Source organism: Macaca fascicularis, chromosome 20 (assembly GCF_037993035.2).
Source record: "Macaca fascicularis isolate 582-1 chromosome 20, T2T-MFA8v1.1".
NCBI classification, from domain to species: Eukaryota; Metazoa; Chordata; class Mammalia; order Primates; family Cercopithecidae; genus Macaca; species Macaca fascicularis.
Genome location: NC_088394.1, coordinates 3,422,889 through 3,434,919, shown reverse-complemented (window position 1 = coordinate 3,434,919; position 12,031 = coordinate 3,422,889). Strand labels below are relative to the sequence as shown.

General features: G+C 52.2%; 1 protein-coding gene, 1 long non-coding RNA gene and 1 pseudogene across 2 annotated transcripts in view; 1 reads left to right on the top strand and 2 right to left on the bottom strand.

The window, feature by feature from the left end:
- LOC123570453 (uncharacterized) overlaps positions 1 to 12,031 on the bottom strand; it is a 67,848-nt gene that overhangs the window by 25,604 nt on the left and 30,213 nt on the right. The gene's annotated exons all lie outside the window — the stretch shown is intronic.
- The window catches only part of LOC123570452 (3-phosphoinositide-dependent protein kinase 1-like), a 63,776-nt pseudogene that overhangs the window by 25,106 nt on the left and 26,639 nt on the right, over positions 1 to 12,031 (top strand).
- On the bottom strand, positions 7,594 to 12,021 carry LOC141409359 (uncharacterized). Its single transcript, XR_012429631.1, has 2 exons — positions 11,903 to 12,021; positions 7,594 to 10,746 (listed from the first exon to the last, which is right to left on the bottom strand). It is a non-coding gene; the product is annotated as an uncharacterized lncRNA (long non-coding RNA).

Sequence of the window (12,031 nt, the reverse complement as noted above, 5' to 3'; positions counted from 1 at the left end):
TAGTCTCTTCTGTAGCCGTGCCTGTAACACTTTTGCAATGTTAGCATCTGTAACAATTTTGTATTCTTTCATATATATATATATTTCACTTTTCAATTAGATGTAATTTCAAGCTTATAGAAAAGTTGCTGGAAGAGTACAGAAAATTTCAACATCCCCTTAACCCAGATACACCACTTGCTTTAATTTTATAACCATGTTTCCATAGTTTTTATATCTATTTTTAAGGACTGTGTAATATTTCATTGAGTGTCTATGTGCCAGCTGACTTAATCTCTTCTTTGTTGTGAGCATGTAGCTGTTCTAAGCTTTTGCTATGATACTCAAAGCTGCAGTGAGTGGAATATTTCATAAATGTGACTTTAAAAGTCATTCTCTTAGGCTGAGCTTCTAGGAGGGATTCAAAGGGTGATTTCTATGTGTCTGAGAGATTTTGTATGTCGGTAATACTTGATTGTATTTGAAGTTTTTTTTTTTTTTGAGGAGTTTTGCTCTTGTCTCCCAGGCTGGGGTGCAGTGGTGCGATCTTGGCTTACAGCAACGTCCGCCTCCCGGGTTCAAGCGACTCTCCTGCCTCAGCCTCCCAAATAGCTGGGATTACAGGTGCCCTCCATTATGCCTGGCTGTTTTTTTTTTGTATTTTTAGTAGAGACAGGGTTTTGCCATGTTGGGCAGGCTGGTCTCCAGCTTTTGACCTCAGGTGATCTGCCCACCTCGGCCTCCCAGAGTGCTGGGGTTACAGACGTGAGGCACCGCCTGAAGTTTTCTTAATGTTCAGTTTATTAAACTCTATCTGCTAAAAATGTTACCGAGCATTTAAAACGTACTGGAAAATGAAAATGTGTACATTTTATTGATCAAATTCTTTTAGATATTTATTAGGAAGCCCCTTGGTCATATTTCATCAGTACTGTGTGTTTGGTTAACTCTTTCTTGTTTTTATACTTTTTTTTCTTTTCAGATGAGTCTTGCTCTGTCGCCCAGGCTGGAGTGCAGTGGTGCGATCTCAGCTCACTGCAAGCTCCGCCTCCCGGGTTCACGCCATTCTCCTGCCTCAGCGTCCCGTGTTAGCCAGGATCGTCTCAATCTCCTGACCTCGTGATCCACCCGCCTCGGCCTCCCAAAGTGCTGGGATTGCAGGCGTGAGCCACTGTGCCCGGCCCAAACTTGTTTTTATACCTTGTCTGGAGTTACAATGAATTTAGCAGATCTGTAAGAAAGAGAAGCCTTTCTCCTCCTAGCCACGGTGCTAGTCCAGAGCCAGAGTGGGGTGTGTCTTCTGGGTGGTCCTGCCTCTCTCTGCCCCCGGAACTGGTGCTGTGCTGCAGGCGCTGCCCAGCTCCTCCTATACTTGCTGCCTGCAGCCTCCCTTCTCCACCTCTGTGTTCCTCGGTTTGGGGTCACAGAATGCTCTGTCTACATTTGTTTTTGTCTTTCTTATGTGTCTTGCAATCTTTTTTTTTTTTTTTTTTTTTTTTTTTGAGACGGAGTCTCGCTCTGTCACCCGGGCTGGAGTGCAGTGGCCGGATCTCAGCTCACTGCAAGCTCCGCCTCCCGGGTTCACGCCATTCTCCTGCCTCAGCCTCCGAGTAGCTGGGACTACAGGCGCCCGCCACCTCGCCCGGCTAGCTTTTTGTATTTTTTAGTAGAGACGGGGTTTCACCGTGTTAGCCAGGATGGTCTCGATCTCCTGACCTTGTGATCCGCCCGTCTCAGCCTCCCAAAGTGCTGGGATTACAGGCTTGAGCCACCGCGCCCGCCTGCAATCTTTTTTGAAAGAAAAAACCAAAAACATATTTTTTTGACATAGTATCTGACTCTCTCCTAGGCTGGAGTGCAGTGCCACAGTCATAGCTCATTGCAGCATTGACCTCTTGGGCTCAGGCAGTTCTCCGGCCTCAGCCTCCCATGTAGCTGGGACTACAGGCACACATCACCATGCTTGGCTTATTTTATTTTATATATTTTTTTGTAGACAGGGTCTTTCTGTGTTGCCCAGGCTGGTCTTGAACTCCTGGCCCCAAGGGATTTTCCTGCCTGGGCCTCCCAAAGTGCTGGGATTACAGGTGTGAGCCACCCCGCCCGGCCTAATTTTGTATTTTTAGTAGGGAAAGGGGTTTCCACGTTGGTCAGGCTGATCTTGAACTCCCGACCTCAGGGGATCCACCTGCCTCTTCCTCCTAAAGTGCTCGGATTACAGGCCTGAGCCACCACATGTGGGTGTTTTTAGTGTTTCCAAGGATTGCAGCTTGGCTGGCGACAGTCCCTTCAGAAAGGCTTCGCTGCTCCTCTGTCCTGGCACAGACGCAGGAGACCCTGTGTCTTCAGACATAGCACAGACTTGAGGACCCTACTGAGATGGAGTCAAGAGCTCTCTAGGGTTCTTTGAGTGGGAGTTGAATCGGAAACCACCATCAGCATGCCTGGGCTCGCCTCCCGTTGTTCTACTGCAGTGTGGGGGGGGCCATTGTCACCACCGTGAGGACACGATGGTGTCTGGGGAGGGATTGTTATGACTGTGGGTGCGCCTTGCACGTCTTGCCGACCTAGCTTTGCACACTGATCTTCCCTCCATGCCCGCTTACATTGTTAACTGGGTTTCTGCCCTCCCTCCTCTCCTTCGTATTTCTGTGTCTCATTGACAACTGTTCTGTAGTCGCTTTGTTGACAGTTGCCAAACTGCTTTCCAAAAACATTTCCACTGCAATCCTGGGTTTTGGTGCCAGCCGCAGTGGTGTGAGTACTCTCGCTTTATTATAGTCTTGCCAGCACTGGGCGTCTCTGTGTAGCGTAAACACATGTGATCACCACTCTTATCTCTCCATCCCCTGGTAATTAAAGATGTGCCGTGTATCTCTGCTCATGTTACCTTGGCCTTGGTGGGAGTTGGCTGGACCAGGCTCATGCAGCTCGAGGGAGAGGAGGAGGGCGAGGTGCTGCCCAGTGGAGTAGCGGGCATCCATGGCATGGGCAGGACTCGGGAGAGGAGGCCGGCAGCTCGCAGCAGAGCACGGGGCTCAGCTGGCCTGCCCTGTGCTTGGGGGTTGTTTTTGAGCGTTGAGAAGAGGTCCTTACACCTTAGTCCATGCATTGAGGACAAGGCAGCAGCCTTGAGCCTTACCTCCTTTTCCTCTTTGTCCTGTTTGAAATGCTTGTTCCCTGGTGCTGTAAAGAAATAGTATTGAACATTATTTAGTAAGGCCATTTTTACTTCCTGTAGAAAGGGTACACTCACCAGCAGTTTTGCCACGAGAGTGCACCAAACAAAGGAGACAGGGTCATTTATAATCTGACGTGTCCACGCTGCTTCCGTGTCTGGTTTTCATTGGCTGGAATGGGACCTCACATTCTGTATCTGTCCTGATTGGCTAGCAGCTTAGAACTTTTAAAAGAGGCAAAGGTAGAGGAAAACAAAGGAAGGAGGAAGTAACTTGTGGAATGCTGAGAAAGGTAAAAACACTTTCAAATAAGGAAGAGGAACAGTCTATGACCTAATGTTTGATTGGACCAGTATAAGCATGTTGGGGCAAATATTTAGGCTAAATTGTGGGAGCTGAGAATACAAAGTACATTGATCATCACGGCTAGCAGATATTTAAGAACGTTAGCACAGGTCTTTGAATACGTTTAGCTTCTAAGAGAAGTTACTATTTATTCCTAATTAAATGGGGACGAAAGGCTTTGAAGAACCTCTACTTTACTTTTCACAGTCCCCCAGTATGACGCCGTGCCCATCCAGTCCAGCATGGTGTTATGTTCCTGCCCATCCCCATCAATGGTGAGGACCCAGACTGAGTCCAGCACAGCCCCTGACATTCCTGATGGCAGCAGGCAGGGCCCCGCCGTGGACAGCACCGCATCTGAGGCGGCCTGAGGACTTCAAGTTTGGGAAAATTCTTGGGGAAGGCTCTTTTTCCACAGTGAGTATTTGCTGCTGCTGTGTGTCAAACGGGCATGATTTCCTTGGGAGGCTCACCTTCCTCGGGGCTTACCGGAGACTCCCACCAAGGCTGGTGTCCTTCAGGGCAGGAGGTTTCAGGCCCCTTGAGGGGTGTCAGCTGTTGTGAAGGCCTCTTGAGTCTTTGGGGGCTGGGTAACCCCCAAGCAGATCACGTGATGGGTGTGGCTAAATATTTAACCTGGTTTTGTAGATGAGAACGTTAGACACATCTCTTGATGGTCTGCGGAGGTTTTTTCTAACACAGTTAATTTCATTTTAACCTGGCATCGGCAAGTTACATTCTGTGTCCTTGTGTCCCACTGGCAGGGCCCTGGGAAGCCTTTCTTTTTCTTAGGTTGAAAGTATCTCTCCAGAGGCTTTTGGGGACATTTATTGACCTGTTTTTATTTTTGTTTTTTTTAAATACATAAAACAGTACACTCTGGACATTTGCTGGAGACACAGCCTCCAGATTCTTGTGTTCCGAGTTTCACAAACAGAAGTATTGTCGCAGTACTGTCAAGTCACACTTGTTACCTGTCTCGGGGTGTTTTTTCCTCTGAAAGCAAAGAAATGAAGGTTCAAAGCAGCTGACATGGGACGCTTTGCTGACGTGGGACCCATGAAGCCGTGTGTGGCTGTGGATTTAGTGAAAGTTGTAACAGGTTCAGGGGAGGCCTGAGCAACTCGGGGTCACCGTCTCCATCTGGGCCTCTATAAAAGAGACGGAGTCCCACGCCGCCACCGTGGTCGCCAGGGTGGCCGCCGTGTGTGTGCTAGGGCCATTCCAGGGAGCCCTGGGGGATCCTCACTCTGGACAACCTGGGTGATCTCCTGCATAATGCTTTCCTGCCTGACCTTTGTGAAGAAACCATACGTGAGGCTTATTTTCCTTTTTTACATATATGAAATATTTCACAATGCAAAGAAAAATATGAAGCATAGCTTACCCATATTCCCAACATATTGCTTTAATTAATGTTAACTTTTGCTGCCCTTGCACTTTAGATTTTTTAAATTGCAGCTTTTATGAAATAATTTTGTTTATAAAAGGATTATGCCCTCATGAAAAATACCTTCAACCAGGAGACTAGTCCCCAAAGTTTTGGGACTCAGATCCTTTCAGAGAGAAGAAACTCTTTGGAAAACCTGGGCATTGTGCATGGCTGCTTACAACCGTCCAGTGAAAGATGAGGCCTCCTCTTTTCTCAGCTTTACTGGTTTCCTTGAGACAGAGTCTTGCTGTGTCGCCCAGGCTTGAGTGCAATGGCATGATCATAGCTCACTGCAGCCTCGACTTCCTGGGCTCAAGTGATCCTCTTAACCTCAGCCTCCCAAGTAGCTGGAATTACAGGAATGCACCATCATGCCCAGCTAATTTTAAAATGTTTTGTAGAGACGGAGTCTCACTCTGTTGCCCAGGCTGGTCTTGAACTCCTAGGCTCAAGTGATTCTCTCTTCTCAGCCTTGCAGAGTGTTGGGATTACAGGCGTGAGCCACTGTGCTTGGCCTCAGTTTTACTTCCTTATATTTCTCTTTCCAATTTAAATTTAGTTTATTATGGATGTATTTATCCTTTTAGAAACAGGGTCTTGTTCTGTCACTGAGGCTGGAGTGCAGTGGTGTGATCATAGCTCACTGCAGCCTTCACCATCTGGGCTTATGTGATCCTCCTGCCTTAGCCTCCTGAGTAGCTAGGACCACAGGCATGTGCCACCATACGCGGCCCTTACATTTATCTTGACTGAAAAAGGAAGACTTATTTGTGAAATTGCCTGTTTCCCTGGGTTCCGTAGGTGGGTGGAGAGCAGGCAGTGTCCCTCCTGGGGCTGCGGTCCCAGGCTTTCTGACCATGCACCAGGAAGGTGCCCGGGAGAGCGCTGTGAGCCGGAGGCTCCTTCCTGGGGCTGTTTGGAATCCACAGTACTGGTTCTCAGATTACATATGTGACCCTCAGTTCTTTCTCAGCTTTCCTGAAATAGAGATCACATAAAAGTTGACTTCCAGGGGAGGAGGAAAGGACAGTGATAGTTACGAGGCTGGGCAACAGCCAGGTGCAGCTCCGGAGAGCCGGGAGGCCCCCTGAGAACGGCCACAACCTCCAGGGAGGAACACGTCACGCGCCATTCTCTGGAAGAGGATCCTTCCTTCCTGTAGGAAACCTGCTTATAAAGTGTTGAGTTTAGACAACAGAAAGATCACGTCAGTATCCCCTTAGAAAGGGTTCCACTAAATATCCGTGCTCATTCACCATTCTTTCTTCCTTTTTTCTACTCATGAAGCTAGCACGTGCTCTCGTGGAGAAACGTGACCTCGCAGAAACACATAAGCTAGAGAGGGGAGCCCTGCCCGGCCCACGTCCCCTCCCTCCCTGGCAGCTGAGAGCCATCCATGTGTGGCGTGTTCCTCTGGGAAGATCTTGAGTACACAGAGTCCCCAGAATCCAGCTTCGTTCTTCTTGAGCGCCGCAGGGCGTCTCACGTGGTGCTTTCCGGGATCTCTTCTGACTCCTGCCCCGGGTTGCAGCTCAGAGCCTGGGGCCAGGTGGACCTGGCCCTGTGGCCTCCTGAAGGTCTTCCTGCCAGCCCCCAGGAATGTAACGGGACAGGTTTCCTCTGCTCCCTGCTCCTCAGGCCGTCCCCCTGTGGGTGTCTTAGGAGACACTTGTGTACCACTTGCTGGTGGTGGGGCCTCCCTGGCACAGCTGTCTCATGCGCTCTGGCTAAACTGCGGGCCCACCAGGAATTTCCAGTCTAGTGCCTCAGGGTGTGCCCCAGGCTAGTCCGAGTGGGGGGTCTCTCCCCTGTTCAGGGTGCCTTCTTTGCTGGAGTGTTCTGTCTCGGAGGTGGGGTTTGAGTGCAGGGCTCAGGTGTGCTACGCAGAGGACAGGGCAGGAGGCCTGCTGGCATCCCGGGAAGGTGGCTCCCTCTTGTGGGCACGCAGGGCCATGCATTGTTGGTTTAGTTCCCTGTGTCCTTTACAGCCAGGCTCTCTTCATAGTATCCGCAATCGCCAACACACGAAATGTGTGATAACACTTATTTCAAAAAATGACAATTCAGGGCAGCTTTTCAATGAATGTATACTAGAAGGACGTATTTTTTTCAAAGAAGCCCCGGCGCCCTACCACTTGTGGTGGTACCACTGTCTTCCTACTCTTCGCGAAGGGCGTGGCAGTCGAAGAGGCTCCTGAATTTATACTTGGGTTGCGCCGAAAACAATGGAGAGATGGATACGTTTTCCGTTAGCCATTAGAACACATTAACACGAGCATTGGCTTTTAGCTCTATTTGTCAGTACAAGACCCAAAATATTTCACTGTAGGTTCAAACCTTCAGTGGGGACAGGAAGCGTGTGTGTGGCGCAGAGGGAGGGACTTGTCAGACCCAGTGTCCTGGTTATTACATTGTGTTTCTTTTTCTCTTTTTCTCCTTTTCTTTCCAAACCAGGTTGTCCTGGCTCGAGAACTGGCAACCTCCAGAGAATATGCGAGTGAGTATGGGCTGCAGGGAGCTGTGCGTCTGGGAGCAGGGCCAGCGACTCCGTGCAGGGCAGCCGGGGTGGCAGGGCCGGGGTGGCAGGGCCCGGGTTTCTGTGCTGATTTCAAGGGTACAGGACACTGTTGGCTTTAGAGACCACCGGGCTTGTATGTACAATGTTTGAAAGACTTTAATTTGACCAGTTACCTTTGTGAGTCACGTCTTTAGTGTTTTTTGTTGTTTCTGATAGTAACTCACTTCTCTCTCACCTGAAGTTAAAATTCTGGAGAAGCGACATATCATAAAAGAGAACAAAGTCCCGTATGTAACCAGAGAGCGGGATGTCATGTCGCGCCTGGATCACCCCTTCTTTGTTAAGCTTTACTTCACGTTTCAGGACGACGAGAAGCTGTGTATCCTTTGCGTGGTTGGTGCCGTCTGAAGCCACACCAGTCACCCCTCTCTCGGAATCAGACCCTGTGTGTTCCCACAAGCAGCCCCCGCTCCCTGCCGAGTGGGGTCCCTCAGGCCACTGACATTCAGGGAGGCAGCCGAGGCAGCGCCAGGGTGTGGCTGTGAGTCTCCACAGGACGTTACCTCCCAGAGAAGCCGTTGATGCGGCTCCAGCACAGTCCCCTCTGCTGCGGCTTGCTTGGTCGGTGTCCCTTGCTCCCCTAGAGCGCCATCTTTTGTGTTTTTAAACCTTGGCTCAGGAATCTGGGAGGCAAGGCCCGGTGGAAGTTGGGGTGGGCCCCACCTCTTCCCCATCCAGCTCACCCGTGGGCCTGCCAGTGGCTGGGCTGGCCACATTGTCCTCGCCTCCAGCAGGTGCAGTCTGCATCTGCTCTTTTCCTCCCCTGCCACCCTCCAAGCTGGCCCAAGTGTCGTGGCCTTCCCATCCTGCCTGGAGAGGGGCCTGAGTCCTCCCACCTGTCCTCCCCGTCTCTCCCGAGCACCCGGCTCTTCTGTGTTAGAGCTTTGCTCTGGCCTGCTCCCACTCTTCGCACCATCCTGCAGCTCCTTCGGCTGCCGGCAGAGTGTGTGTGCTCTCTTTGTTGGGAGGCGCTTGCCAAGTGCAGGTTGATGGGTGATGGGGATGTGCTGGTATGCCGGGGGACGTCTCTGCCCTCGAGAAGCTTCGATGTTGGTGGAGGAGCTGGATTTGCACAGACTGTCCGTGTCAGAGGCTTCCCGGCAGCAAGATGTGCTGCCAAGAGTCTTAGGGCTGGCGGCAGTGTGGGGCTCTTTAAACTCCTGGGCAGGAGTGGGGGGGGGGCATGAAAGGCTGTGATGGGCTGGGCCCCTGAGCCCTGGCAGCCTGGCACTGACTCTGGACTTCCTTCTCTTTGTGGCGGGGAATGTGGGGTTTGCTCTGGCTGCTCCCAGGCCAGGCGGGAGAACAGGCAGGAGAGCAGGGGCAGGGGCAGTGGTCGAGGTGTTTTGAACAGACTGGTCAAGAGAATGGAGTCAGGGGCAGCTCCGGGGAGTTGGCCCTCAAGCCTAGTGCACAGCGGTGTCTGCTGCTGAGCTGGGAGAGACCGGGAAGGGTACTGGGCTGGCATGTCATGCATCCACGGGTGCCACTGTTCAGGTCTGGGTGGACACTTAGGTGCTGCCAGCAGAGCTCCAGGAGGAGTCAGGGCCATGAGGACTTTCACAGCGAGCTGGCAGGCTGCCCAGAGGATGGCTCCTCTGTGGGTGGAGCCTGGGTTCCCCCAGTGCAGGGGGTGAACATGAGGAGGGGCCCACCGAGGAGAGGAGATTGTGACGGGGTGTTGCTCCTTTGATCCTGAGACCCAGAGGCCACGGGATCAAACGGTTTCTGATGGAGGGTGCTGGCTGCCCACGCAGGGGCTTTGAAGCGGTCAGGTGCACACAGCCTGACCCGTGCATCTGCCCTGTGCCAGTTGTTGATGGTGGGTAGGCAGTTTCTCGGGGGGACCGTTCAAGGAAGAGTAAGAGGTGAGGAAATGGAGACGATGCAAGGTGCTTCCCTGGGATTTTGCCTAGAGAGGAGCAGGGCAGTGGCTGAACAGCTGCCAGGCACGTGGCCCGGGGCGGGCTTTGCTGTTGGTTTGTGGAAGGTTTTAGAGAATGCTGGCCTCCAGACAGGCCTGCTGTCCTCCAGTGTCATCCCTGTTCCTGCCTCTGTCCCCCGCCCTCAGTGACTTCTTCACGGTATGTTCTCTCACCTTCACAGCTGCCCCAGCCCCTCTTGGGTGCCCCCGGGCCCTGCATGTCTCTGCCCCCGTTTGAGCCACGGGGGTCCCTCTGGGCTTCCCGCAGAGCCCTCAGAACACGGCTGCTTGTTGGTTGTGAGGCTGCAACAGAATTGCACACGCTTGACCTCTCCCATCCTGTCCGCCCAGGGGCTCAGAGTCCAGAGGAGAGCGAATTTTGCTGACTGATTTCCACTTGGGATTGGCCATAGCAGTGCAGGTAGTGGGAACTCCAGATCTTTGTCCAGTGGTCCATGTTGCCCTTTGTCATTAAGTCAAATTCCAAAGCCCCGGGAGGTTGTTAAGGTTCACTCACCGCTGAAAGGAACGAGACCCAGGGACTTAGGCCCCACCAGGCATCCTCGGTGTGGGTTGTATTTAGAGATGGGCCTATACAGGGGCCACTTTGGGCAGCCTTGGTTGCAAGTCCCTTCCCTTCTGGGGTTCTCCTCATTGCCCTGAAGCTTCAGGTTCATCCTTGGTGGGAGATGATGGTACCCTGGCAAACAGAAGCCAGAACTGAGCCGGCAGGCCAGCCTGGCTGTGAGCACGAGCCCTACTTCCTGGCCTCGAGAGCCACTGCTCAGGGCAAGCAAGGACTTGGGTCCCCGTGTCCTGGGCTGCAAGTAAGTGTGAAGTATCTGGAGGTTTCCGGTAATGGGGATAGACGTTTGCCGCTCCAGGGGAATCTGTATATGGGGTGCATTTGTTGGCAGCCTTAAGTCCTCTTGGAAAAGGAGGCTACAGATGGGGCCATCACAGAGCAGTGGTGCCCCGAGGAGGGGGCCCTCCCAGACACACTTAATGAGTGTAGAAGTTCATGAAATGGCTTTTGTCTTACAAAGTGTGTCACTTGGCCAGGCGCGGTGGCTCACGCCTGTAATCCCAGCACTTTGGGAGGCCGAGGCGGGCAGATCACAAGGTTAAGAGATGGAGACTATCCTGGCTAACATGGTGAAACCCCGTCTCTAGTAAAAATAGAAAAATTAACTGGGCATAGTGGCACGTGCTTGTAGTCCCTGCTACTCGGGAGGCTGAGGCAGAAGAATCGCTTGAATCTGGGAGGCGGAGGTTGCAGTGAGCCGAGGTAGCACCAGTGCACTCCAGCCTGGTGATAGAGTGAGACTGCATCTTAAAAAAAACCCAAAACATGGCCGGGCGCGGTGGCTCAAGCCTGTAATCCCAGCACTTTGGGAGGCCGAGATGGGCGGATCACAAGGTCAGGAGATCGAGACCATCCTGGCTAACATGGTGAAACCCCGTCTCTACTAAAAATACAAAAAAACTAGCCGGGCGAGGTGGCGGGCGCCTGTACTCCCAGCTACTCGGGAGGCTGAGGCAGGAGAATGGCGTAAACCCGGGAGGCGGAGCTTGCAGTGAGCTGAGATCCGGCCACTGCACTCCAGCTTGGGCGACAGAGCGAGACTCCGTCTCAAAAAAAAAAAAAAGAAAAACCAAAACATAATGTGTCACTTTATCCATGGAAGGAGCCTGCAAGGAAGGGGCGGTGCCACGCATGGATGCCCTGTCTCAGGGCAGGGGCTGCCGCGCTCTCCGCCCCCCGCTCCCCCGGCCCCCAGGATCTTTGTGCATTGAAGCCTGCACGTGAGTTATGTGTGCTTTTTAGTCAGGGTCTGTAGGCCCTGTCTCCAGCGGTCCGCTTTCACTGAAGCCACAGACACCGCCAGGGGCCAGAGGGGCAGTCGGGGCTGAGAGGCTCTGTTCCCGTTTCCTTGAGACAGTGTAATGGTGTTCTTGATGAGAAACCCCTCATCAGTGCTGGTGCCTCATCTTGGAGCTGGGGCCTGGGGTGCCCGTCAGATCCAGGGACATGACTTTCTTGGGCCACAGGTACTTTCAGTTTGCATTTAATTAAAACCAATTCTGATCAGTCTTTTAAGGCTAGTTTTCTTTTTTTAGAAATTTGTTTTTTTTTTTTTTTTTGAGATGGAGTCTCGCTGTGTCACCCAAGCTCCACCTCCCGGGTTTACGCCATTCTCCTGCCTCAGCCTCCGAGTAGCTGGGACTACAGGCGCCCGCCAGCTCGCCCGGCTAATTTTTTGTATTTTTTTTTTTTTTAAGTAGAGACGGGGTTTCACCATGTTAGCCAGGATGGTCTCGATCTCCTGACCTCGTGATCCACCCGCCTCGGCCTCCCAAAGTGCTGGGATTACAGGCTTGAGCCACCGCGCCCGGCCCAAGGCTAGTTTTCAAGAAATGACTTTTACAAAATAAATACATTAGCCAGGCGTGGTAGCGCCTACCTATATTCCCAGCCACTTGGGTTGGTTAAGGAGGGAGGATCCCTTGAGCCAGGGAGGTTGAGGCTGCGGTGAGCTATGACTGTGCCCCTGCACTCCAGCCTGGGCAGCAGAGTAAACCTGTTCCAAAAC